Below are 25,880 nucleotides of genomic sequence, written 5' to 3' on the forward strand. Positions count from 1 at the left end.
TTAGTAAGGATTTGTTTCTTTCAATATTCTATAGCCGGTTATATTCCCACATCACACTGCGTTAGTAAGGGATTTGTTTCTTTCAATATTCTATAGCCGGTTATATTCCCACATCACACTGCGTTAGTAAGGGATTTGTTTCTTTCAATATTCTATAGCCGGTTATATTCCCACATCACACTGCGTTAGTAAGGGATTTGTTTCTTTCAATATTCTATAGCCGGTTATATTCCCACATCACACTGCGTTAGTAAGGGATTTGTTTCTTTCAATATTCTATAGCCGGTTATATTCCCACATCACACTGCGTTAGTAAGGGATTTGTTTCTTTCAATATTCTATAGCCGGTTATATTCCCACATCACACTGCGTTAGTAAGGGATTTGTTTCTTTCAATATTCTATAGCCGGTTATATTCCCACATCACACTGCGTTAGTAAGGGATTTGTTTCTTTCAATATTCTATAGCCGGTTATATTCCCACATCACACTGCGTTAGTAAGGGATTTGTTTCTTTCAATATTCTATAGCCGGTTATATTCCCACATCACACTGCGTTAGTAAGGGATTTGTTTCTTTCAATATTCTATAGCCGGTTATATTCCCACATCACACTGCGTTAGTAAGGGATTTGTTTCTTTCAATATTCTATAGCCGGTTATATTCCCACATCACACTGCGTTAGTAAGGGATTTGTTTCTTTCAATATTCTATAGCCGGTTATATTCCCACATCACACTGCGTTAGTAAGGGATTTGTTTCTTTCAATATTCTATAGCCGGTTATATTCCCACATCACACTGCGTTAGTAAGGGATTTGTTTCTTTCAATATTCTATAGCCGGTTATATTCCCACATCACACTGCGTTAGTAAGGGATTTGTTTCTTTCAATATTCTATAGCCGGTTATATTCCCACATCACACTGCGTTAGTAAGGGATTTGTTTCTTTCAATATTCTATAGCCGGTTATATTCCCACATCACACTGCGTTAGTAAGGGATTTGTTTCTTTCAATATTCTATAGCCGGTTATATTCCCACATCACACTGCGTTAGTAAGGGATTTGTTTCTTTCAATATTCTATAGCCGGTTATATTCCACATCACACTGCGTTAGTAAGGGATTTGTTTCTTTCAATATTCTATAGCCGGTTATATTCCCACATCACACTGCGTTAGTAAGGGATTTGTTTCTTTCAATATTCTATAGCCGGTTATATTCCCACATCACACTGCGTTAGTAAGGGATTTGTTTCTTTCAATATTCTATAGCCGGTTATATTCCCACATCACACTGCGTTAGTAAGGGATTTGTTTCTTTCAATATTCTATAGCCGGTTATATTCCCACATCACACTGCGTTAGTAAGGGATTTGTTTCTTTCAATATTCTATAGCCGGTTATATTCCCACATCACACTGCGTTAGTAAGGGTTTCTTTCAATATTTTGTTTCTTTCAATATTCTATAGCCGGTTATATTCCCACATCACACTGCGTTAGTAAGGGATTTGTTTCTTTCAATATTCTATAGCCGGTTATATTCCCACATCACACTGCGTTAGTAAGGGATTTGTTTCTTTCAATATTCTATAGCCGGTTATATTCCCACATCACACTGCGTTAGTAAGGGATTTGTTTCTTTCAATATTCTATAGCCGGTTATATTCCCACATCACACTGCGTTAGTAAGGGATTTGTTTCTTTCAATATTCTATAGCCGGTTATATTCCCACATCACACTGCGTTAGTAAGGGATTTGTTTCTTTCAATATTCTATAGCCGGTTATATTCCCACATCACACTGCGTTAGTAAGGGATTTGTTTCTTTCAATATTCTATAGCCGGTTATATTCCCACATCACACTGCGTTAGTAAGGATTTGTTTCTTTCAATATTCTATAGCCGGTTATATTCCCACATCACACTGCGTTAGTAAGGGATTTGTTTCTTTCAATATTCTATAGCCGGTTATATTCCCACATCACACTGCGTTAGTAAGGGATTTGTTTCTTTCAATATTCTATAGCCGGTTATATTCCCACATCACACTGCGTTAGTAAGGGATTTGTTTCTTTCAATATTCTATAGCCGGTTATATTCCCACATCACACTGCGTTAGTAAGGGATTTGTTTCTTTCAATATTCTATAGCCGGTTATATTCCCACATCACACTGCGTTAGTAAGGGATTTGTTTCTTTCAATATTCTATAGCCGGTTATATTCCCACATCACACTGCGTTAGTAAGGGATTTGTTTCTTTCAATATTCTATAGCCGGTTATATTCCCACATCACACTGCGTTAGTAAGGGATTTGTTTCTTTCAATATTCTATAGCCGGTTATATTCCCACATCACACTGCGTTAGTAAGGGATTTGTTTCTTTCAATATTCTATAGCCGGTTATATTCCCACATCACACTGCGTTAGTAAGGGATTTGTTTCTTTCAATATTCTATAGCCGGTTATATTCCCACATCACACTGCGTTAGTAAGGGATTTGTTTCTTTCAATATTCTATAGCCGGTTATATTCCCACATCACACTGCGTTAGTAAGGGATTTGTTTCTTTCAATATTCTATAGCCGGTTATATTCCCACATCACACTGCGTTAGTAAGGGATTTGTTTCTTTCAATATTCTATAGCCGGTTATATTCCCACATCACACTGCGTTAGTAAGGGATTTGTTTCTTTCAATATTCTATAGCCGGTTATATTCCCACATCACACTGCGTTAGTAAGGGATTTGTTTCTTTCAATATTCTATAGCCGGTTATATTCCCACATCACACTGCGTTAGTAAGGGATTTGTTTCTTTCAATATTCTATAGCCGGTTATATTCCCACATCACACTGCGTTAGTAAGGGATTTGTTTCTTTCAATATTCTATAGCCGGTTATATTCCCACATCACACTGCGTTAGTAAGGGATTTGTTTCTTTCAATATTCTATAGCCGGTTATATTCCCACATCACACTGCGTTAGTAAGGGATTTGTTTCTTTCAATATTCTATAGCCGGTTATATTCCCACATCACACTGCGTTAGTAAGGATTTGTTTCTTTCAATATTCTATAGCCGGTTATATTCCCACATCACACTGCGTTAGTAAGGGATTTGTTTCTTTCAATATTCTATAGCCGGTTATATTCTATACATCACACTGCGTTAGTAAGGGATTTGTTTCTTTCAATATTCTATAGCCGGTTATATTCCCACATCACACTGCGTTAGTAAGGGATTTGTTTCTTTCAATATTCTATAGCCGGTTATATTCCCACATCACACTGCGTTAGTAAGGGATTTGTTTCTTTCAATATTCTATAGCCGGTTATATTCCCACATCACACTGCGTTAGTAAGGGATTTGTTTCTTTCAATATTCTATAGCCGGTTATATTCCCACATCACACTGCGTTAGTAAGGGATTTGTTTCTTTCAATATTCTATAGCCGGTTATATTCCCACATCACACTGCGTTAGTAAGGGATTTGTTTCTTTCAATATTCTATAGCCGGTTATATTCCCACATCACACTGCGTTAGTAAGGGATTTGTTTCTTTCAATATTCTATAGCCGGTTATATTCCCACATCACACTGCGTTAGTAAGGGATTTGTTTCTTTCAATATTCTATAGCCGGTTATATTCCCACATCACACTGCGTTAGTAAGGGATTTGTTTCTTTCAATATTCTATAGCCGGTTATATTCCCACATCACACTGCGTTAGTAAGGGATTTGTTTCTTTCAATATTCTATAGCCGGTTATATTCCCACATCACACTGCGTTAGTAAGGGATTTGTTTCTTTCAATATTCTATAGCCGGTTATATTCCCACATCACACTGCGTTAGTAAGGGATTTGTTTCTTTCAATATTCTATAGCCGGTTATATTCCCACATCACACTGCGTTAGTAAGGGATTTGTTTCTTTCAATATTCTATAGCCGGTTATATTCCCACATCACACTGCGTTAGTAAGGGATTTGTTTCTTTCAATATTCTATAGCCGGTTATATTCCCACATCACACTGCGTTAGTAAGGATTTGTTTCTTTCAATATTCTATAGCCGGTTATATTCCCACATCACACTGCGTTAGTAAGGGATTTGTTTCTTTCAATATTCTATAGCCGGTTATATTTCCACATCACACTGCGTTAGTAAGGGATTTGTTTCTTTCAATATTCTATAGCCGGTTATATTCCCACATCACACTGCGTTAGTAAGGGATTTGTTTCTTTCAATATTCTATAGCCGGTTATATTCCCACATCACACTGCGTTAGTAAGGGATTTGTTTCTTTCAATATTCTATAGCCGGTTATATTCCCACATCACACTGCGTTAGTAAGGGATTTGTTTCTTTCAATATTCTATAGCCGGTTATATTCCCACATCACACTGCGTTAGTAAGGGATTTGTTTCTTTCAATATTCTATAGCCGGTTATATTCCCACATCACACTGCGTTAGTAAGGGATTTGTTTCTTTCAATATTCTATAGCCGGTTATATTTCCACATCACACTGCGTTAGTAAGGGATTTGTTTCTTTCAATATTCTATAGCCGGTTATATTCCCACATCACACTGCGTTAGTAAGGGATTTGTTTCTTTCAATATTCTATAGCCGGTTATATTCCCACATCACACTGCGTTAGTAAGGGATTTGTTTCTTTCAATATTCTATAGCCGGTTATATTCCCACATCACACTGCGTTAGTAAGGGATTTGTTTCTTTCAATATTCTATAGCCGGTTATATTCCCACATCACACTGCGTTAGTAAGGGATTTGTTTCTTTCAATATTCTATAGCCGGTTATATTCCCACATCACACTGCGTTAGTAAGGGATTTGTTTCTTTCAATATTCTATAGCCGGTTATATTCCCACATCACACTGCGTTAGTAAGGGATTTGTTTCTTTCAATATTCTATAGCCGGTTATATTCCCACATCACACTGCGTTAGTAAGGGATTTGTTTCTTTCAATATTCTATAGCCGGTTATATTCCCACATCACACTGCGTTAGTAAGGGATTTGTTTCTTTCAATATTCTATAGCCGGTTATATTCCCACATCACACTGCGTTAGTAAGGGATTTGTTTCTTTCAATATTCTATAGCCGGTTATATTCCCACATCACACTGCGTTAGTAAGGGATTTGTTTCTTTCAATATTCTATAGCCGGTTATATTCCCACATCACACTGCGTTAGTAAGGGATTTGTTTCTTTCAATATTCTATAGCCGGTTATATTCCCACATCACACTGCGTTAGTAAGGGATTTGTTTCTTTCAATATTCTATAGCCGGTTATATTCCCACATCACACTGCGTTAGTAAGGGATTTGTTTCTTTCAATATTCTATAGCCGGTTATATTCCCACATCACACTGCGTTAGTAAGGGATTTGTTTCTTTCAATATTCTATAGCCGGTTATATTCCCACATCACACTGCGTTAGTAAGGGATTTGTTTCTTTCAATATTCTATAGCCGGTTATATTCCCACATCACACTGCGTTAGTAAGGGATTTGTTTCTTTCAATATTCTATAGCCGGTTATATTCCCACATCACACTGCGTTAGTAAGGGATTTGTTTCTTTCAATATTCTATAGCCGGTTATATTCCCACATCACACTGCGTTAGTAAGGGATTTGTTTCTTTCAATATTCTATAGCCGGTTATATTCCCACATCACACTGCGTTAGTAAGGGATTTGTTTCTTTCAATATTCTATAGCCGGTTATATTCCCACATCACACTGCGTTAGTAAGGGATTTGTTTCTTTCAATATTCTATAGCCGGTTATATTCCCACATCACACTGCGTTAGTAAGGGATTTGTTTCTTTCAATATTCTATAGCCGGTTATATTCCCACATCACACTGCGTTAGTAAGGGATTTGTTTCTTTCAATATTCTATAGCCGGTTATATTCCCACATCACACTGCGTTAGTAAGGGATTTGTTTCTTTCAATATTCTATAGCCGGTTATATTCCCACATCACACTGCGTTAGTAAGGGATTTGTTTCTTTCAATATTCTATAGCCGGTTATATTCCCACATCACACTGCGTTAGTAAGGGATTTGTTTCTTTCAATATTCTATAGCCGGTTATATTCCCACATCACACTGCGTTAGTAAGGGATTTGTTTCTTTCAATATTCTATAGCCGGTTATATTCCCACATCACACTGCGTTAGTAAGGGATTTGTTTCTTTCAATATTCTATAGCCGGTTATATTCCCACATCACACTGCGTTAGTAAGGGATTTGTTTCTTTCAATATTCTATAGCCGGTTATATTCCCACATCACACTGCGTTAGTAAGGGATTTGTTTCTTTCAATATTCTATAGCCGGTTATATTCCCACATCACACTGCGTTAGTAAGGGATTTGTTTCTTTCAATATTCTATAGCCGGTTATATTCCCACATCACACTGCGTTAGTAAGGGATTTGTTTCTTTCAATATTCTATAGCCGGTTATATTCCCACATCACACTGCGTTAGTAAGGGATTTGTTTCTTTCAATATTCTATAGCCGGTTATATTCCCACATCACACTGCGTTAGTAAGGGATTTGTTTCTTTCAATATTCTATAGCCGGTTATATTCCCACATCACACTGCGTTAGTAAGGGATTTGTTTCTTTCAATATTCTATAGCCGGTTATATTCCCACATCACACTGCGTTAGTAAGGGATTTGTTTCTTTCAATATTCTATAGCCGGTTATATTCCCACATCACACTGCGTTAGTAAGGGATTTGTTTCTTTCAATATTCTATAGCCGGTTATATTCCCACATCACACTGCGTTAGTAAGGGATTTGTTTCTTTCAATATTCTATAGCCGGTTATATTCCCACATCACACTGCGTTAGTAAGGGATTTGTTTCTTTCAATATTCTATAGCCGGTTATATTCCCACATCACACTGCGTTAGTAAGGGATTTGTTTCTTTCAATATTCTATAGCCGGTTATATTCCCACATCACACTGCGTTAGTAAGGGATTTGTTTCTTTCAATATTCTATAGCCGGTTATATTCCCACATCACACTGCGTTAGTAAGGGATTTGTTTCTTTCAATATTCTATAGCCGGTTATATTCCCACATCACACTACGTTAGTAAGGGATTTGTTTCTTTCAATATTCTATAGCCGGTTATATTCCCACATCACACTGCGTTAGTAAGGGATTTGTTTCTTTCAATATTCTATAGCCGGTTATATTCCCACATCACACTGCGTTAGTAAGGGATTTGTTTCTTTCAATATTCTATAGCCGGTTATATTCCCACATCACACTGCGTTAGTAAGGGATTTGTTTCTTTCAATATTCTATAGCCGGTTATATTCCCACATCACACTGCGTTAGTAAGGGATTTGTTTCTTTCAATATTCTATAGCCGGTTATATTCCCACATCACACTGCGTTAGTAAGGGATTTGTTTCTTTCAATATTCTATAGCCGGTTATATTCCCACATCACACTGCGTTAGTAAGGGATTTGTTTCTTTCAATATTCTATAGCCGGTTATATTCCCACATCACACTGCGTTAGTAAGGGATTTGTTTCTTTCAATATTCTATAGCCGGTTATATTCCCACATCACACTGCGTTAGTAAGGGATTTGTTTCTTTCAATATTCTATAGCCGGTTATATTCCCACATCACACTGCGTTAGTAAGGGATTTGTTTCTTTCAATATTCTATAGCCGGTTATATTCCACATCACACTGCGTTAGTAAGGGATTTGTTTCTTTCAATATTCTATAGCCGGTTATATTCCCACATCACACTGCGTTAGTAAGGGATTTGTTTCTTTCAATATTCTATAGCCGGTTATATTCCCACATCACACTGCGTTAGTAAGGGATTTGTTTCTTTCAATATTCTATAGCCGGTTATATTCCCACATCACACTGCGTTAGTAAGGGATTTGTTTCTTTCAATATTCTATAGCCGGTTATATTCCCACATCACACTGCGTTAGTAAGGGATTTGTTTCTTTCAATATTCTATAGCCGGTTATATTCCCACATCACACTGCGTTAGTAAGGGATTTGTTTCTTTCAATATTCTATAGCCGGTTATATTCCCACATCACACTGCGTTAGTAAGGGATTTGTTTCTTTCAATATTCTATAGCCGGTTATATTCCCACATCACACTGCGTTAGTAAGGGATTTGTTTCTTTCAATATTCTATAGCCGGTTATATTCCCACATCACACTGCGTTAGTAAGGGATTTGTTTCTTTCAATATTCTATAGCCGGTTATATTCCCACATCACACTGCGTTAGTAAGGGATTTGTTTCTTTCAATATTCTATAGCCGGTTATATTCCCACATCACACTGCGTTAGTAAGGATTTGTTTCTTTTGTTTCTTTCAATATTCTATAGCCGGTTATATTCCCACATCACACTGCGTTAGTAAGGGATTTGTTTCTTTCAATATTCTATAGCCGGTTATATTCCCACATCACACTGCGTTAGTAAGGGATTTGTTTCTTTCAATATTCTATAGCCGGTTATATTCCCACATCACACTGCGTTAGTAAGGGATTTGTTTCTTTCAATATTCTATAGCCGGTTATATTCCCACATCACACTGCGTTAGTAAGGGATTTGTTTCTTTCAATATTCTATAGCCGGTTATATTCCCACATCACACTGCGTTAGTAAGGGATTTGTTTCTTTCAATATTCTATAGCCGGTTATATTCCCACATCACACTGCGTTAGTAAGGGATTTGTTTCTTTCAATATTCTATAGCCGGTTATATTCCCACATCACACTGCGTTAGTAAGGGATTTGTTTCTTTCAATATTCTATAGCCGGTTATATTCCCACATCACACTGCGTTAGTAAGGGATTTGTTTCTTTCAATATTCTATAGCCGGTTATATTCCCACATCACACTGCGTTAGTAAGGGATTTGTTTCTTTCAATATTCTATAGCCGGTTATATTCCCACATCACACTGCGTTAGTAAGGGATTTGTTTCTTTCAATATTCTATAGCCGGTTATATTCCACATCACACTGCGTTAGTAAGGGATTTGTTTCTTTCAATATTCTATAGCCGGTTATATTCCCACATCACACTGCGTTAGTAAGGGATTTGTTTCTTTCAATATTCTATAGCCGGTTATATTCCACATCACACTGCGTTAGTAAGGGATTTGTTTCTTTCAATATTCTATAGCCGGTTATATTCCCACATCACACTGCGTTAGTAAGGGATTTGTTTCTTTCAATATTCTATAGCCGGTTATATTCCCACATCACACTGCGTTAGTAAGGGATTTGTTTCTTTCAATATTCTATAGCCGGTTATATTCCCACATCACACTGCGTTAGTAAGGGATTTGTTTCTTTCAATATTCTATAGCCGGTTATATTCCCACATCACACTGCGTTAGTAAGGGATTTGTTTCTTTCAATATTCTATAGCCGGTTATATTCCCACATCACACTGCGTTAGTAAGGGATTTGTTTCTTTCAATATTCTATAGCCGGTTATATTCCCACATCACACTGCGTTAGTAAGGGATTTGTTTCTTTCAATATTCTATAGCCGGTTATATTCTCACATCACACTGCGTTACTAAGGGATTTGTTTCTTTCAATATTCTATAGCCGGTTATATTCCCACATCACACTGCGTTAGTAAGGGATTTGTTTCTTTCAATATTCTATAGCCGGTTATATTCCCACATCACACTGCGTTAGTAAGGGATTTGTTTCTTTCAATATTCTATAGCCGGTTATATTCCCACATCACACTGCGTTAGTAAGGGATTTGTTTCTTTCAATATTCTATAGCCGGTTATATTCCCACATCACACTGCGTTAGTAAGGGATTTGTTTCTTTCAATATTCTATAGCCGGTTATATTCCCACATCACACTGCGTTAGTAAGGGATTTGTTTCTTTCAATATTCTGTAGCCGGATATATATTCCACATCACACTGCGTTAGTAAGGGATTTGTTTCTTTCAATATTCTATAGCCGGTTATATTTCCACATCACACTGCGTTAGTAAGGGATTTGTTTCTTTCAATATTCTATAGCCGGTTATATTCCCACATCACACTGCGTTAGTAAGGGATTTGTTTCTTTCAATATTCTATAGCCGGTTATATTCCCACATCACACTGCGTTAGTAAGGGATTTGTTTCTTTCAATATTCTATAGCCGGTTATATTCCCACATCACACTGCGTTAGTAAGGGATTTGTTTCTTTCAATATTCTATAGCCGGTTATATTCCCACATCACACTGCGTTAGTAAGGGATTTGTTTCTTTCAATATTCTATAGCCGGTTATATTCCACATCACACTGCGTTAGTAAGGGATTTGTTTCTTTCAATATTCTATAGCCGGTTATATTCCCACATCACACTGCGTTAGTAAGGGATTTGTTTCTTTCAATATTCTATAGCCGGTTATATTCCCACATCACACTGCGTTAGTAAAGGATTTGTTTCTTTCAATATTCTATAGCCGGTTATATTCCCACATCACACTGCGTTAGTAAGGGATTTGTTTCTTTCAATATTCTATAGCCGGTTATATTCCACATCACACTACGTTAGTAAGGGATTTGTTTCTTTCAATATTCTATAGCCGGTTATATTCCCACATCACACTGCGTTAGTAAGGGATTTGTTTCTTTCAATATTCTATAGCCGGTTATATTCCCACATCACACTGCGTTAGTAAGGGATTTGTTTCTTTCAATATTCTATAGCCGGTTATATTCCCACATCACACTGCGTTAGTAAGGGATTTGTTTCTTTCAATATTCTATAGCCGGTTATATTCCCACATCACACTGCGTTAGTAAGGGATTTGTTTCTTTCAATATTCTATAGCCGGTTATATTCCCACATCACACTGCGTTAGTAAGGGATTTGTTTCTTTCAATATTCTATAGCCGGTTATATTCCCACATCACACTGCGTTAGTAAGGGATTTGTTTCTTTCAATATTCTATAGCCGGTTATATTCCCACATCACACTGCGTTAGTAAGGGATTTGTTTCTTTCAATATTCTATAGCCGGTTATATTCCCACATCACACTGCGTTAGTAAGGGATTTGTTTCTTTCAATATTCTATAGCCGGTTATATTCCCACATCACACTGCGTTAGTAAGGGATTTGTTTCTTTCAATATTCTATAGCCGGTTATATTCCCACATCAAACTGCGTTGGTAAGGGATTTGTTTCTTTCAATATTCTATAGCCGGTTATATTCCCACATCACACTGCGTTAGTAAGGGATTTGTTTCTTTCAATATTCTATAGCCGGTTATATTTCCACATCACACTGCGTTAGTAAGGGATTTGTTTCTTTCAATATTCTGTAGCCGGTTATATTTCCACATCACACTACGTTAGTAAGGGATTTGTTTCTTTCAATATTCTATAGCCGGTTATATTCCCACATCACACTGCGTTAGTAAGGGATTTGTTTCTTTCAATATTCTATAGCTGGTTATATTTCCACATCACACTGCGTTAGTAAGAGATTTGTTTCTTTAAGTATCCAGTAGCCGATTATATATCATATTGTAGTTGTTCTGTGTTTAGTTGAAACATTAACAAAATTAAATATAAATAACCATATCGTAGTTGTGGAGTGTAGAATTTCAATCATTAGAGAACTTAAATATAAATAACCGTACTGTACTTGTTTTGTGTTTTATTTCAAACATTACGGAACTAAAAGATAAATAACCATACCGCACTTTTTTTGTGTGTTTTTTTAAACTACGATAACTATAAATATAAATTACCAGATTATACCTGTTGTATGTTATATTTGAAATATAACCAAACTATAAAAATAAATTACCGTACTGTACTTGCTGAATATTTTATTTCAAACATTACAAAACTGTGAATATAAATAATTATTCAGTAGCTGTTGTGTTTTATTTTAAACATTATAGAACTGTAAATATAAATAGCCATATTGTTCTTCTGGTGTGTTTTATTTCAAACATTAGAGAATATTAAAAATAAATAACCACACTGTACTTGTTGTATGTAATTATTGCGTATTTTATTTGAAACATTACAGAACTGTAGATTTACGAAAAAACATTACAGAACTATAGATATAAATAACAATACTGTAACCTTTGTGTATTTTATTTGAAACATTATGGAACTGTAAGTATAGATAACCATATCGTACTTCTTGTGTGTTTAATTTTATATATCACAGAACTGGAGATATAAATAACCAAACTGTACCTTTTATTTGAAACATTACAGAACTATAAATCCAAATAACCATATTGGATTTCTTGTGTAATTTACTTGAAACATAAAAGAACTGTAGATACAAATAACCATACTATAGTCGTTGGGTGGTTAATTTTAAACATAACAGAAGTATAAATATAAATAACCAAAGTGTACTTGTTGTGTGTTTTATTTTAAACATCACAGAATTGTCAATATAAATAACCATATCGTACTTGTGTGCTTTATTTGAAACATTACATGACTGCAAATATGAAAAACCATGTTGTACTTGTTGTGTGTTTTATTTCAAACATCACAGAGCTTAACTATAAATAAATATACTGTAAACTCGACTATGGATTACTGGTCTATGGCTCTGCCAGATCATCGGTCTTAATGATGCTAGACTCTATTCATCATCAAGGTCTTCGGTTCTGCACTGGGGTTCTCCGCACTTTCCCATTTCAGACATTATACATAGAGTTTCATGAACCTTTTTTGCACCTCCACTGTTTACAACTGTCTTTACTATATGCTTCAAAACTTTGTTCTTTACCAAAGCATCCTACCTGTGGTTGTGTTTTCCTTCCTCGATGGGCAATGCTTTTTCAGACCAGACGGTCTGCCATTGCTCCTTTCGGCTTTCGTATCCAGGCGAAGTTGGATGAACTGGGTCTGACCTTGGATAACGTTGCTGTATCCACTCGTCAGCCCATCCCACCGTGGCTTCTTACAGTCCCCAATTGTGACCTATCTTTAAGTAATCTGAGAAAAGTAGACACTCCCGATTGGAAATACTGTCTGTTATTTGCTGGACATCTTTCTAACCATTCTTCCATTCCTATTTATACAGATGGTTCGAAATCAGGTGACTTTGTGGGCTCTGCCATGATTTGTTGTGGTTTGGTGGTTGCGCGCAGAATCCCCTCTACAACTTCTGTGTTCACTGCTGAACTGTATGCCATTTCTCTTGCCCTGTATCACATAGAAGCTAAGCAGTTCTCAAACTACACTATTTATACTGATTCTCTTAGTTCTCTACTGGCCCTGGAATCACTTTACGTTAGTTCACACCCTGTTTTCACCGATATTCAAAACTGACTGGCCCATTTACCTTTAACGTCTACTTCTATCCAGTTTTTCTGGATACCGTGCCACGTTGGTATTCGCGGGAACGAGCTCGCTGACATGGCAGCTAAATCTATCTGCTCTGGCACTATCACCGCTGTGCCTGTTCCATACATGAACTACGGTCTTTGGAGTGAGCAACACGAAAACAAGCTTTTCTAAATAAGACCCTATATTGGACTTTGGCAGTCTTGTTTCCATAAGATCGGAAAGAGGAAGTTGTTCTAATTAGACTACACATTGGTCACAGTTTTTTAACTCATCGTTTTCTTTTATCTAAAACTGATACACCAGTGTGTAGTTTGTATAACACTCAAATAAGCCATATTTTACTTTCTTTTCATCGTTACGATTCTCAATCCTGGCACCATTTTAAACATGTTCTGTCCCAAGGTTTGTCCATAACATTAGACAGTGTTATTGGTGATGGTGACACTGTCCACCTTGGTTACGTCTTTAGTTTTTGAAAGGCTATTAATCTTTTTAATACCATTTAATGTTTTTAATTTATACATTACACCTTTTTAATGTGGCTCCCTTTTAAAAATCACAGTTCATCTAGTTCGATTTGAAATTAGAAAGTAGTCGTAACATTAAATAACTCGAAACCAGGACTGAAAAGGCCAACTACCCGTTAGTTATCCTGGCGAGTTATTATTATAATTTTGCTACACGTCTTTTAAAACCTTTTTATTACTTTCCTTTTTGAAAACGGCCATAATGTCAAATAACTCGGAACCAGGAGTGAAAAGACCAACTTCAGGTGACTAACGGTGGTTTTTGTACTTACCTGTTTGTCTTCCTGGCGAGTTATGATCATTAAAGGTACGCTACAGAAAGTCCTTTACAACTTGAATTACTGTAGTTTATCTTTTGACGTTGTAGACTAGATGTAAACATTGGTTTTATGCTATTTATGTTTTTTTTCAAACTGTTTTCTTTTACCTTAATTTTCTTTTATGAATTTTACTATTTACTTTTAACTTTTTACCGCACGTTTGGCGCAGATAGCCTAACTACTTTGTGCAATAAAACACTAAATCAACCAACCAACCAAACATATACTGTACTTAATGTGTTTTATTTGAAACATTACAGAACTGCAAATATAAATCACTATACTGTACTTAATGTGTGTTTTATTTGAAACATTACAGAACTGCAAATATAAATCACTATACTGTACTTGTTCTATTTTATTTGAAACGTTACAGAACTGTAAATGTTAATTACCATATTGTATTTATTATGTGTTTCATTTCAAAAATTATAGAACTATTAATATATAAACACTATATTGTGTGTTTTTCTTATAGCAAAACCATATCGGGCTATCTCCTAAGCTCACCGAGAGGAATCGAACCGCTGATTTTAGCGTTGTAAATTTGTGGACATACCGTTGTACTAGCAGGAGGGGTAACAATATTGTACTTTGTGTGTGTTTTAACTGAAACATTACAGAACAATAAATATAAATAACAATACTGTACTTGTAGTGTGATTTGTTTGAAGCATAATAAACTGTAAATATAAATATCCATATTGTATTTGTTGTGCGTTTTATTTCATACATTACACAACCGTAATAATAAATAATCATACTGTACAGGTTGTTTGTTTCCTTTGAAACATTACTGAACTGTAAACAGAAGTAACCTCACTATACTTGTTGTGTATTTCATTTGAATCATTAGAGAACTGTATATATATATATCCATACTGTAATTGTTGTGTTTAATTTCAAACATTATAGAATTTAAAAACAGATAACCATACTGTACATATTGTGTTTTAACTGAAACATTACAAAATTATAGATATAAATAACAATACTGTACTTATAGTCTATTTTATTTAAAATATTACAGAACTAAAATATAAATAACTGCATTGTGCTTGTTTTGTGTTTTCTTCGAAACATTACAGAATTTAAATACAAATGGACATATTGTACTTGTTGAATGTTTTATTTTAACCATAACAGAACTGTGAATATAAAAAAGTATACTGTACTTGTGTGTTTTACTTGATACATTACACAACTGTAATAATAAATAACCTTACTGTACGTTTTGTGAGCTTTACTACAACCATAACTGAACATAAATATAAAAAACCATACTGAACTTCTTGTGACTTTAAATTGAATCATTACAGAACATAAATATAAAAAACCATACTGTACTTGTCCTGCGTTCAAACACTACAGAACTGTAAATGTAAATAATCACACTGTACTTGTTGTGTATTTTATTTCAAAATATAGAGAACTGTAGACATAAATAACCATCCTGTTCTTGTTATGTGTTTTATTTGAAACATTAAATAACTGCAAATATAAATAAATATAGTATTTGTTGTGTGGTTCATTTTAAACATTAAAGATCAGTAGATACAAATAACCATATTGTATTTGTTGTGTGGTTAATTTTAAACATTAAAGAACAGTAAATAGAAATAACCATATAGTAGTTGTTGTGTGGTTCATTTTAAACATTAAATACAAATAACCATATTGTATTTGTTGTGTGGTTCATTTTAAACATTACAGAAGTATGAATATAAATAACTACACCGTACTTGTTGTGTGTTTTATTTGAAACATTAAGGAACTTAAATATAAATAACCATATAGTACTAATTGTGTGTTTTATTTCGAACATCACAAAACTCTAAATATAAATAACCATACTTTACTTGTTGTGTTTTATTTTAAACATTACTGAACTGAATAATATAAATAACGAAACTGTACTTGTTATGTGTTTTATTTGAAACATTACATGATTGTAAATATAAATAATCATACTGTACTTCTTATGTCTTTAAATTGAATCATTACAGAATCATTTTTTATATATAAAAAATCATAATGTACTTTCTGTGTTTTATTTGAAACATAGCAGAACTGTAAATGTAAATATACTATACTTGTTGTGAGTTTTATTTGAAACATTACAGAAGTACAATAATAAATAACCATGCTGTATTTGTTTTGTGTTTTATTTTAAACATAACAGAATTGAAATGTATATAACCATACTGTACTTGTTCTGTGTTTTATTTTAAACATTACAGAACTTAAATATAAATAACCATACTGTACATGTTGCATCTTTTATTTGAAACACTACAAAACTGTAAGTATAAAAAACATACTATACTTGTTGTGAATTTTATTTTAAAAATTACAGAACTGAAAAATATAAATAACAAAAAGATCTTGTTCTGTGGTTTACTTAAAATACTACAGAACAAAACATAAATAACCATACTTTACTTTTTGTGGGTTTCATTTCGAACATTAAAGAACTGTAAATATAAAATACGATACTATACTTGTCTTGTGTTTTATTTAAAACATCACAGAAATGAAAATATAAATAACAATACTGTACTTTTTGTGTGTTTTATATGAAACATTACAGAACTTAAATAAGAATAACCATATCGTACTTCTTGTGTTTAATTTGATATATTACAGAACTGTAAATATATTTAAACATATCGTAGTTAATGTATATATTATTTCAAACATTACAAAACTGATAATATAAATAACCATACTGCACTTTTCGTATGCTTTAACTCAAACATTATAGAACTTAAATATAATTAACTATACCATACTTGTTGAGTGGTTTATTTAAAACATTACAGAACTAAAATATAAATAACCACACTGTACTTTTTGTATGTTTTATTTGAAACATTACAGAATTTAAATATAGCTAACCATACATCCTTGTTGTGTGTTCTATTTTAAACATTACAGAATTGTAAATATAAATAACCCTACTATACTTGTCATGTGTTTTATTTAAAACATCACAGAACTGTAAATATAAATAACAATGCTGTACTTTTTGTGTTTTATTCGAAACATTACAGAATTAAAGTATAGATAACCATACTGTCCTTGTTATGTGTTTTATTTCAAACATTACAAAACTGTAAATATAAATAACAATGCTGTACTTTTTGTGTTTTATTCGAAACATTACAGAACTAAAATATAGATAACCATACTGTCCTTGTTATGTGTTTTATTTCAAACATTACAGAACTGTAAATATAAATAACCATTCTGTATTTTTTGTGGGTTTCATTTCAAACATTAAAGAGCTGTAAATATAAAATACGATACTATACTTGTCCTGTGTTTTATTTAAAACATCACAGAAATGAAAATATAGATAACCATAATGCACTTGTTGAGAGTTTTATTTGAAACATTACAGAACTGAATAATATAAACAATCAAACTGTACTTGTTGTGTATTTTATTTGAAACATTACAGAATTGTCAATATAGATAACCATACTGTACTTCTTGTGTTTTATTTGACACGATACACAACTATTATAATCAATAACCATACTGCAATTTTTGTGTGCTTTACAAACATCACTGAACTTAAATATAAATAATCATAGTGTACATGTTGCATGTTATATTTGAAAAATTACAGAACTGTAAATATAAATAGCCAAACTGTATGATTGTGCGTTTTATTTGAAACATTACAGAACTATATATCCAAATAACCATATTAGATTTTTTGTGAAATTTATATGAAACATTAAAGCACTGTAAATACAAATAACCATACTGTAATGGTTGTGTGGTTAATTTTAAACATTACAGAAGTATAAATATAAATAACCACACTGTACTTGTGTTTTTTATTTGAAATGCTATAGAACTGTAAATATAAATAACCACACTATACATGTTGTGTGTTTTATTTAAAACATTATACAACTGTAATTATAAATAACCATAGTGTACTTGTTTTGTGTTTTATTTGGAACATTACAGAAATGTCAATATAAATAACCCATACTGTACTTTTTGTGTGTTTAAATTAAATCATTACAGAACATAAATATAAAAAACCATACTGTACTTTTTGTGTCTTTAAATTAAATCATTACAGAACATAAATGTAAAAAACCATATAGTCCTGGTTGTGTATTTTATTTGAAACATTACAGAACTGTAAATATAATTAACCATACTGTAGTTGTTGTGTGTTTCCTTTTAAACATTACAGAATAGTAAACAGAAATCACCACACTATATTTGTTGTGTATTTTATATATATTTACAGTTCTGTAATATTTGAAATACTATACTTGTTGTGTGTTTTATTTGAAAGATCATCAAACTGTGAATATAAATATCCATAGTTTACTTGTTGTGTATTTTATTTAAATACAGATAACCATACTGTACATATTGTCTGCTTTATTTGAAACTTCACAGAACTGTAAATATAAATAGCCATACTATACTTGTTGTGTGTTTTAATTGATACATTACAGAACTGTAGATATAAATAATAATACTGTACTTGTTGTGTGTTCTATTTGAAACATAGAATTGTAAATCTAAATAACCATATAGTACTTGTTGTGTTTTATTTGAGACATAACAGATCTTAAATATATATAACCATCCTTTACTTTTTGTGTTTTAATTTAAAAATTACAGAACTTAAATATAAATAACCACACAGTACCTGTTTTATGTTTTATTCGAAACATTACAGAACTGTAAATATAAATATCCCTACTGTACTTTTTGTTTCCTTTACTACAAACATAATATAAATAATCATACTGTACATGTTGTGTGTTTTATTTGAAATATTACAGAACTTAAATATAAATAACTGTACTGTCCTTGTGTATTTTATTTCAAACATCATAGAACTTATATATTAATAACCAAACCATAATTGTTGTGTGTCTTATTTGAAACATTACAGAATTTAAATATAGATAACCGTTCTGTACTTGTTGTGTGTTTTACTTGAAACATTACAGAACTGTAAATATAAATAACCATACTGTAGTTGTTGTGTGTTTTATTTGAAACATTACATAACTGTAAACATAAATAATCGTACCTTACTTGTTGTGTGTTCTATTTGAAACATTAAAGAGTTCAAATATAAATAACCATAATTATTCTACTACATAGATAAAAACTTTCATCATTATATATAAAGACTGTGCTCATTACATGTTTTACTATAGAACATATATTAAACTAGGATTGTGGGTTATTTAGCGTGGAAACGTTACAAGTGTCAATACATAATATACAGAAAGCCTTAAATTATAACTGATAATTTAATGTCAAATTTATATTATATTTAGTAAACTCGTCGGAACACTACTACAAAACTCGAAACAGTAACATATATGGAGGTTTGTTATTAATGAATAAAACATAGAAACAACCTTTCATTCTTACATCATTCCTTAAGATAACCTGTTTCAGTATCTGTTTATTTTCGGTGAACTTATCTGGTACTTCTTAACAGGCACAATCTTTGTGGCAGGTTGGAATGTTTTGTAGTACAAATGTTCGGCAAACAGGGTGAGACAGGCTATTACTACACCTACACCGATCACTATAAAAACTCCACCTAAAAATGTATAAACAGAATATTTTATTCTTCTATTTCACCTGTTTATCTTTACACTAAATAGTATCTTTAATTAGAAAATAATAAACAAAATTTAGTTTTACTCTGACAACCCTTAAAGTGAAATTGTAATATCATGTAAACCTTGTAAATTTGAGTACTGAAACTGAGAAAAGTAAGTCCATTGAAATGTACTCGTGTTAAGTCCAGTGAAATGTATTCAACTGTTAAAAGAAGTCCAGTAAAATGTATTCATGTGTTAAAATAAGTCCAGTGAAATGTATTCATGTGTAAAAATTCAAGGATTATTATTGACAGTTTATTCAACAGAAGTTCACACACCTGTTTGCCTTATACGAATGAAATGTGAAATACCTTATTTATCTATTTAACAATAGCAACCTATCTATTGATGCAAGGTTAATAAACATACTTTCAGAAGCATAGTAAGTAGAAGGGTTGAGAACAAACCTTCATTTTGGACCACAAATTATACATGCTACCATACATTATTGAAAGCTAGAAGCTAAACCAATATATTTAGCATATAATTATGACGTAAACTCTTACTTTAGGTCCAGGATGCGTACTAAGTACCTACCAGAACCAGATGTTCACATCAGGGCCAGGATGCCCACTAAGTGCATTACCAGAATTAGTTGTTCACATCAGGTCCAGGATGCCCACTAAGTACGCACCAGAATTAGTTGTTCACATCAGGACCAGGATCCCCACTAAGTACGTGCCAGAATTAGTTGTTCACATCAGGACCAGGATCTCCACTAAGTACGTGCCAGAATTAGTTGTTCACATCAGGACCAGGATCTCCACTAAGTGCATTACCAGAATTAGTTGTTCACATCAGGACCAGGATCCCCACTAAGTGTGCCAGAATTAGTTGTTCACATCAGGACCAGGATCCCCACTAAGTACGTACCAGAATTAGTTGTTTACATCAGGACCAGGATCCCCACTAAGTAGTACCAGAATTAGTTGTTCACATCAGGACCAGGATGCCCACTAAGTACGTACCAGAATTAGTTGTTCACATCAAAACCAGGATCCCCACTAAGTGCATTGCCAGAATTAGTTGTTCACATCAGGACCAGGATCCCCACTAAGTGCGTACCAGAATTAGTTGTTTACATCAGGACCAGGATCCCACTAAGTAGTACCAGAATTAGTTGTTCACATCAGGACCAGGATGCCCACTAAGTGCGTACCAGAATTAGTTGTTCACATCAGGACCAGGATCCCCACTAAGTACGTACCAGAATTAGTTGTTCACATCAGGACCAGGATCCCCACTAAGTACGTACCAGAATTAGTTGTTTACATCAGGACCAGGATCCCCACTAAGTAGTACCAGAATTAGTTGTTCACATCAGGACCAGGATGCCCACTAAGTACGTACCAGAATTAGTTGTTCACATCAGGACCAGGATCCCCACTAAGTACGTACCAGAATTAGTTGTTCACATCAGGACCAGGATCCCCACTAAGTACGTACCAGAATTAGTTGTTCACATCAGGACCAGAATGCCCACTAAGTACATACCAGAATTAGTTGTTCACATCAGGACCAGAATGCCCACTAAGTACATACCAGAATTAGTTGTTCACATCAGGACCAGAATGCCCACTAAGTACATACCAGAAGATTTTTATTAGTTGTTTACATCTACATAATTCTAGCCAGTTTGATATAGTGCAGTTAAAACATAAAGATGGATATTTCAGTTTGTCTGCCTTTTAACAGTTACTAGAAACTGACACATTGTTGTTACATTTGAGTAAATATAATTTTTGTTATTTTTAATGAATATTTCTTTCAACATTTATCAATGAGTCCTCATAAAACGTGCATACATAAGAAAGACGAATCCCCTCTATCTGTCTCTAAGAAAATACGAGCAACATTCATAATTGTTAAAAACTATATTTAACAGCCCAAAATAGCAAATTATTTACCAAATAAAGTTATTAGCCTTACCGTCAATAATTACAGCTTTTAGTTACTGCTAATGCGTAAAAGATCTACTGTTAACTTCCACACTGAGAGACATAAAATAACCACTTATTTATCAGATCAAAGTTAATAATTACCATTGAAACTTATAGCAATGTATTTAATGACACCTCACAAAATTTATCATTTTAATAATATAAATTCATTTGATCCTACGATATCAAAAGTCAATTTTTAAAGTTTGTGGTCAATCAGTCGGTCATATTTTGACCAATTTACTTTAGATTTAACCCAAAAATACTTTTCTACAAGTCCCACTCATCGACAAAAAATTAGGTGAACTCGCCTGTTTTTCATAATTGTAGGGGTCTAAAGCATGATTCTTGGGTTGGTTTTTTTCTGTCATGACTTCGGCAAATTACTGTAGGAGTTGTTACCAAGATATTTGACAAATACAAGAACAATATACACAGAAATGTGGAATATGTCCATTTTGGGTCATTTAGGATGATAAAAAGCTTAAATAAGCCCATAATTGTAGTGGTTTTGGTCAATTAGCAATATTTCAACCAATGTAAGATGGATTTAGTAAAAAGACACTCTTTACAGGGCCCAAACAGATATTCTCAAGACGGGTTTTGCACTTTAATTAAAATAAAGTACAGAATACTGTTTCTACCTGCTTAGGCCTTGAGAATACATTTTCATTTCAAATGGGTTTCTCGTCATCACAAAGCGATATTGACAATTTGTAACTTTTTGTCCATTTTACAATTTTTTAACGAGGAAAACATTTGTGGAATTCCCGAACAGATTATGCGCATGTTAACCACGTGATATAGCACAAAAATAATTTGTTGTTGAGTATCATAGCACTGAGAGTAGGTACTGTTTAAATATGTTTTATGTTATTTGGGACTCTATAATTAATAAACTCATAAACCACAAGTTCATAAAGATTGCTTTCATATCCAGCCAACAACGGTGTTTCTAAAAACCCATAAAACGACACCTGAAGATGAGCTCTCTCAATGTACATTATTACAGGCTTACTTTGTAGTATTCTTCAGCTAAATAACTAGGAAAACAATAACAGTAAGCACAACTAGTTACTTATTCATGTTAGATACACCAATAAAATATTTTTATAATAGTTCAGTACACAATTTAAAGCAAGCCTATGAGCAAAACCTACCAATGTTTTCAATTCCAATTCCGTCATTACGTTCTTCTGATTCCTCACAAGCCAGAAGTTTAGAGTTTGTATTCCACCATTTTTCCTTCAGTTCTTCAAGTTTCCTCTGATTTAACAGTTCTAGAATCCTATAATATAAGGATATAAATAAGATACAATAAAAATTCTAATCTCAGAGATAATCAATCCGGTTCTACAGTCCTGTGAACTATACAGTATCATCAATGTTTGATTCAGTAAACACTCCCAACAAACAGAGAAGAAAAATTCAACCTAATTTTGTCACTTCATTCTTAAAGGGCTCAATATACAATCCGTCACAGATTTATTAACTCATCTGAAATCTGATTCAAACTGCAGATTCCAGAGCGATTTATCTGTCTTAACTGCGGTCAGATTGAGATAAAAAATAACTGATAGATTATCAACTGCTTTGACATATAATTTAGGTGTAAAAGAATATTCTATTACATTGTACTGTCACACTAACGTCAGATTATGAGTAGCATCTGTGACTGAAGCTACATAGATAAGTAAACATTCTTACCAATGTCTTGTTCAGTTTTAAACAACTCATTCTTACATTATCAAAACTAACTGAAAGTGTTTAACAAACGCCCATTGATGTCCGGTTCAGTTTTAAACAACTTCCTGAAGCATTTAACTTTTTGTATGTATCTTACGTTGGTATTTTACTTATTATATATCTTACGTTGGTATTTTACTTATTATATATCTTACGTTAGTACTTAACTTATATTTTTTTTATATCTTATGTTAGTATTTAACTTATGTTATATATATCTTATGTTAGTATTTAACTTATGTTGTATTTAACTTATATTTTTATATATCTTATATATATCTTATGTTAGTATTTAACTTATGTTATATATATCTTATGTTAGTATTTAACTTATGTTATATATATCTTATGTTAGTATTTAACTTATATTATTATATATCTTATGTTAGTATTTAACTTATGTTATATATATCTTACGTTAGTACTTAACTTATCTTATTATATATCTTATGTTAGTACTTAACTTATATTATTATATATCTTACGTTAGTATTTAACTTATATTATTATATATCTTACGTTAGTATTTACTTATATTTTTATATCTTATGTTAGTATTTAACTTATATTATTATAAATCTTACGTTAGTACTTAACTTATATTATTATATATCTTATGTTAGTATTTAACTTATGTTATATATATCTTACGTTAGTACTTAACTTATATTTTTTATATCTTTGTTAGTATTTAACTTATATTATTATATATCTTATGTTAGTATTTAAATTATGTATTTTTATATATTATGTTAGTATTTAACTTATGTTATATATATCTTATGTTAGTATTTAACTTATACTATTATATATCTTATGTTAGTATTTAACTTATATTATATATATCTTATGTTAGAATTTAACTTATACTATTATATATATTATGTTAGTATTTAACTTATGTTATAAATATCTTACGTTAGTACTTAACTTTTATTATTATATATATCTTAGGTTAGAATTTAATTTATATTATTATATATCTTACGTTAGTACTTAACTTATATTTTTTATATCTTTGTTAGTATTTAACTTATATTATTATATCTCTTATGTTAGTATTTAACTTATGTTAGTATTTAACTATATTTTTATATCATGTTAGTATTTAACTTATATTTTTATATCTCTTATGTTAGTATTTAACTTATGTTAGTATTTAACTTATATTATTATATATCTTATGTTAGTATTTAACTTATATTATTATATATCTTATGTTAGTATTTAAATTATGTATTTTTATATATTATGTTAGTATTTAACTTATGTTATATATATCTTATGTTAGTATTTAACTTATATTATTATATATCTTATGTTAGTATTTAACTTATATTATATATATCTTATGTTAGTATTTAACTTATACTATTATATATCTTATGTTAGTATTTAACTTATGTTATAAATATCTTACGTTAGTACTTAACTTTATTATTTTTATATCTTATGTTAGTATTTAACTTATATTATTATATCTCTTATGTTAGTATTTAACTTTATTTTTTTATATTATGTTAGTATTTAACTATATTTTTATATCTTATGTTAGTATTTAACTTATATTTTTATATCTCTTATGTTAGTATTTAACTTATATTTTTATATCTCTTATGTTAGTGTTTAACTTATGTTAGTATTTAACTTATATTATTATATATCTTACGTTAGTACTTAACTTATAATTTTTTATATCTTATGTTAGTATTTAACTTATGTTATATATATCTTACGTTAGTATTTAACTTATATTATTATATATCTTACGTTAGTATTTAACTTATATTATTATATATCTTACGTTAGTATTTAACTTATGTTATATATATCTTACATTAGTATTTAACTTATGTTATATATATCTTACGTTAGTATTTAACTTATGTTATATATATCTTACGTTAGTATTTAACTTATGTTATATATATCTTACGTTAGTATTTAACTTATTTTTATATATCTTATGTTAGTATTTAACTTATGTTATATATATCTTATGTTAGTATTTAACTTATATTTTTATATCTTACGTTAGTATTTAACTTATATTATTATATATCTTACGTTAGTATTTAACTTATATTATTTATATCTTATGTTAGTATTTATCTTATGTTATATATCTTATGTTAGTATTTATGTTATATATATCTTACGTTAGTATTTAACTTATATTTTTTATATCTTTTGTTAGTATTTAACTTATATTTATTATATATCTTATGTTGGTATTTAACTTATGTTGGTATTTAACTTATTTTTTATATCTTATGTTAGTAT

At 31.9% G+C, this 25,880-nt stretch overlaps 1 long non-coding RNA gene across 1 annotated transcript; it reads right to left on the reverse strand.

The window, feature by feature from the left end:
* Positions 1 to 14,943: 14,943 nt before the first annotated feature.
* On the reverse strand, positions 14,944 to 23,799 carry LOC143246745 (uncharacterized). The gene is made up of 2 exons (XR_013026124.1): positions 23,012 to 23,799; positions 14,944 to 19,847 (listed from the first exon to the last, which is right to left on the reverse strand). It is a non-coding gene; the product is annotated as an uncharacterized LOC143246745 (long non-coding RNA).
* Between the last annotated feature and the right edge of the window lie 2,081 nt (positions 23,800 to 25,880).

This window comes from Tachypleus tridentatus, chromosome 3 (genome assembly GCF_004210375.1).
Source record: "Tachypleus tridentatus isolate NWPU-2018 chromosome 3, ASM421037v1, whole genome shotgun sequence".
Taxonomy (NCBI): domain Eukaryota; kingdom Metazoa; phylum Arthropoda; class Merostomata; order Xiphosura; family Limulidae; genus Tachypleus; species Tachypleus tridentatus.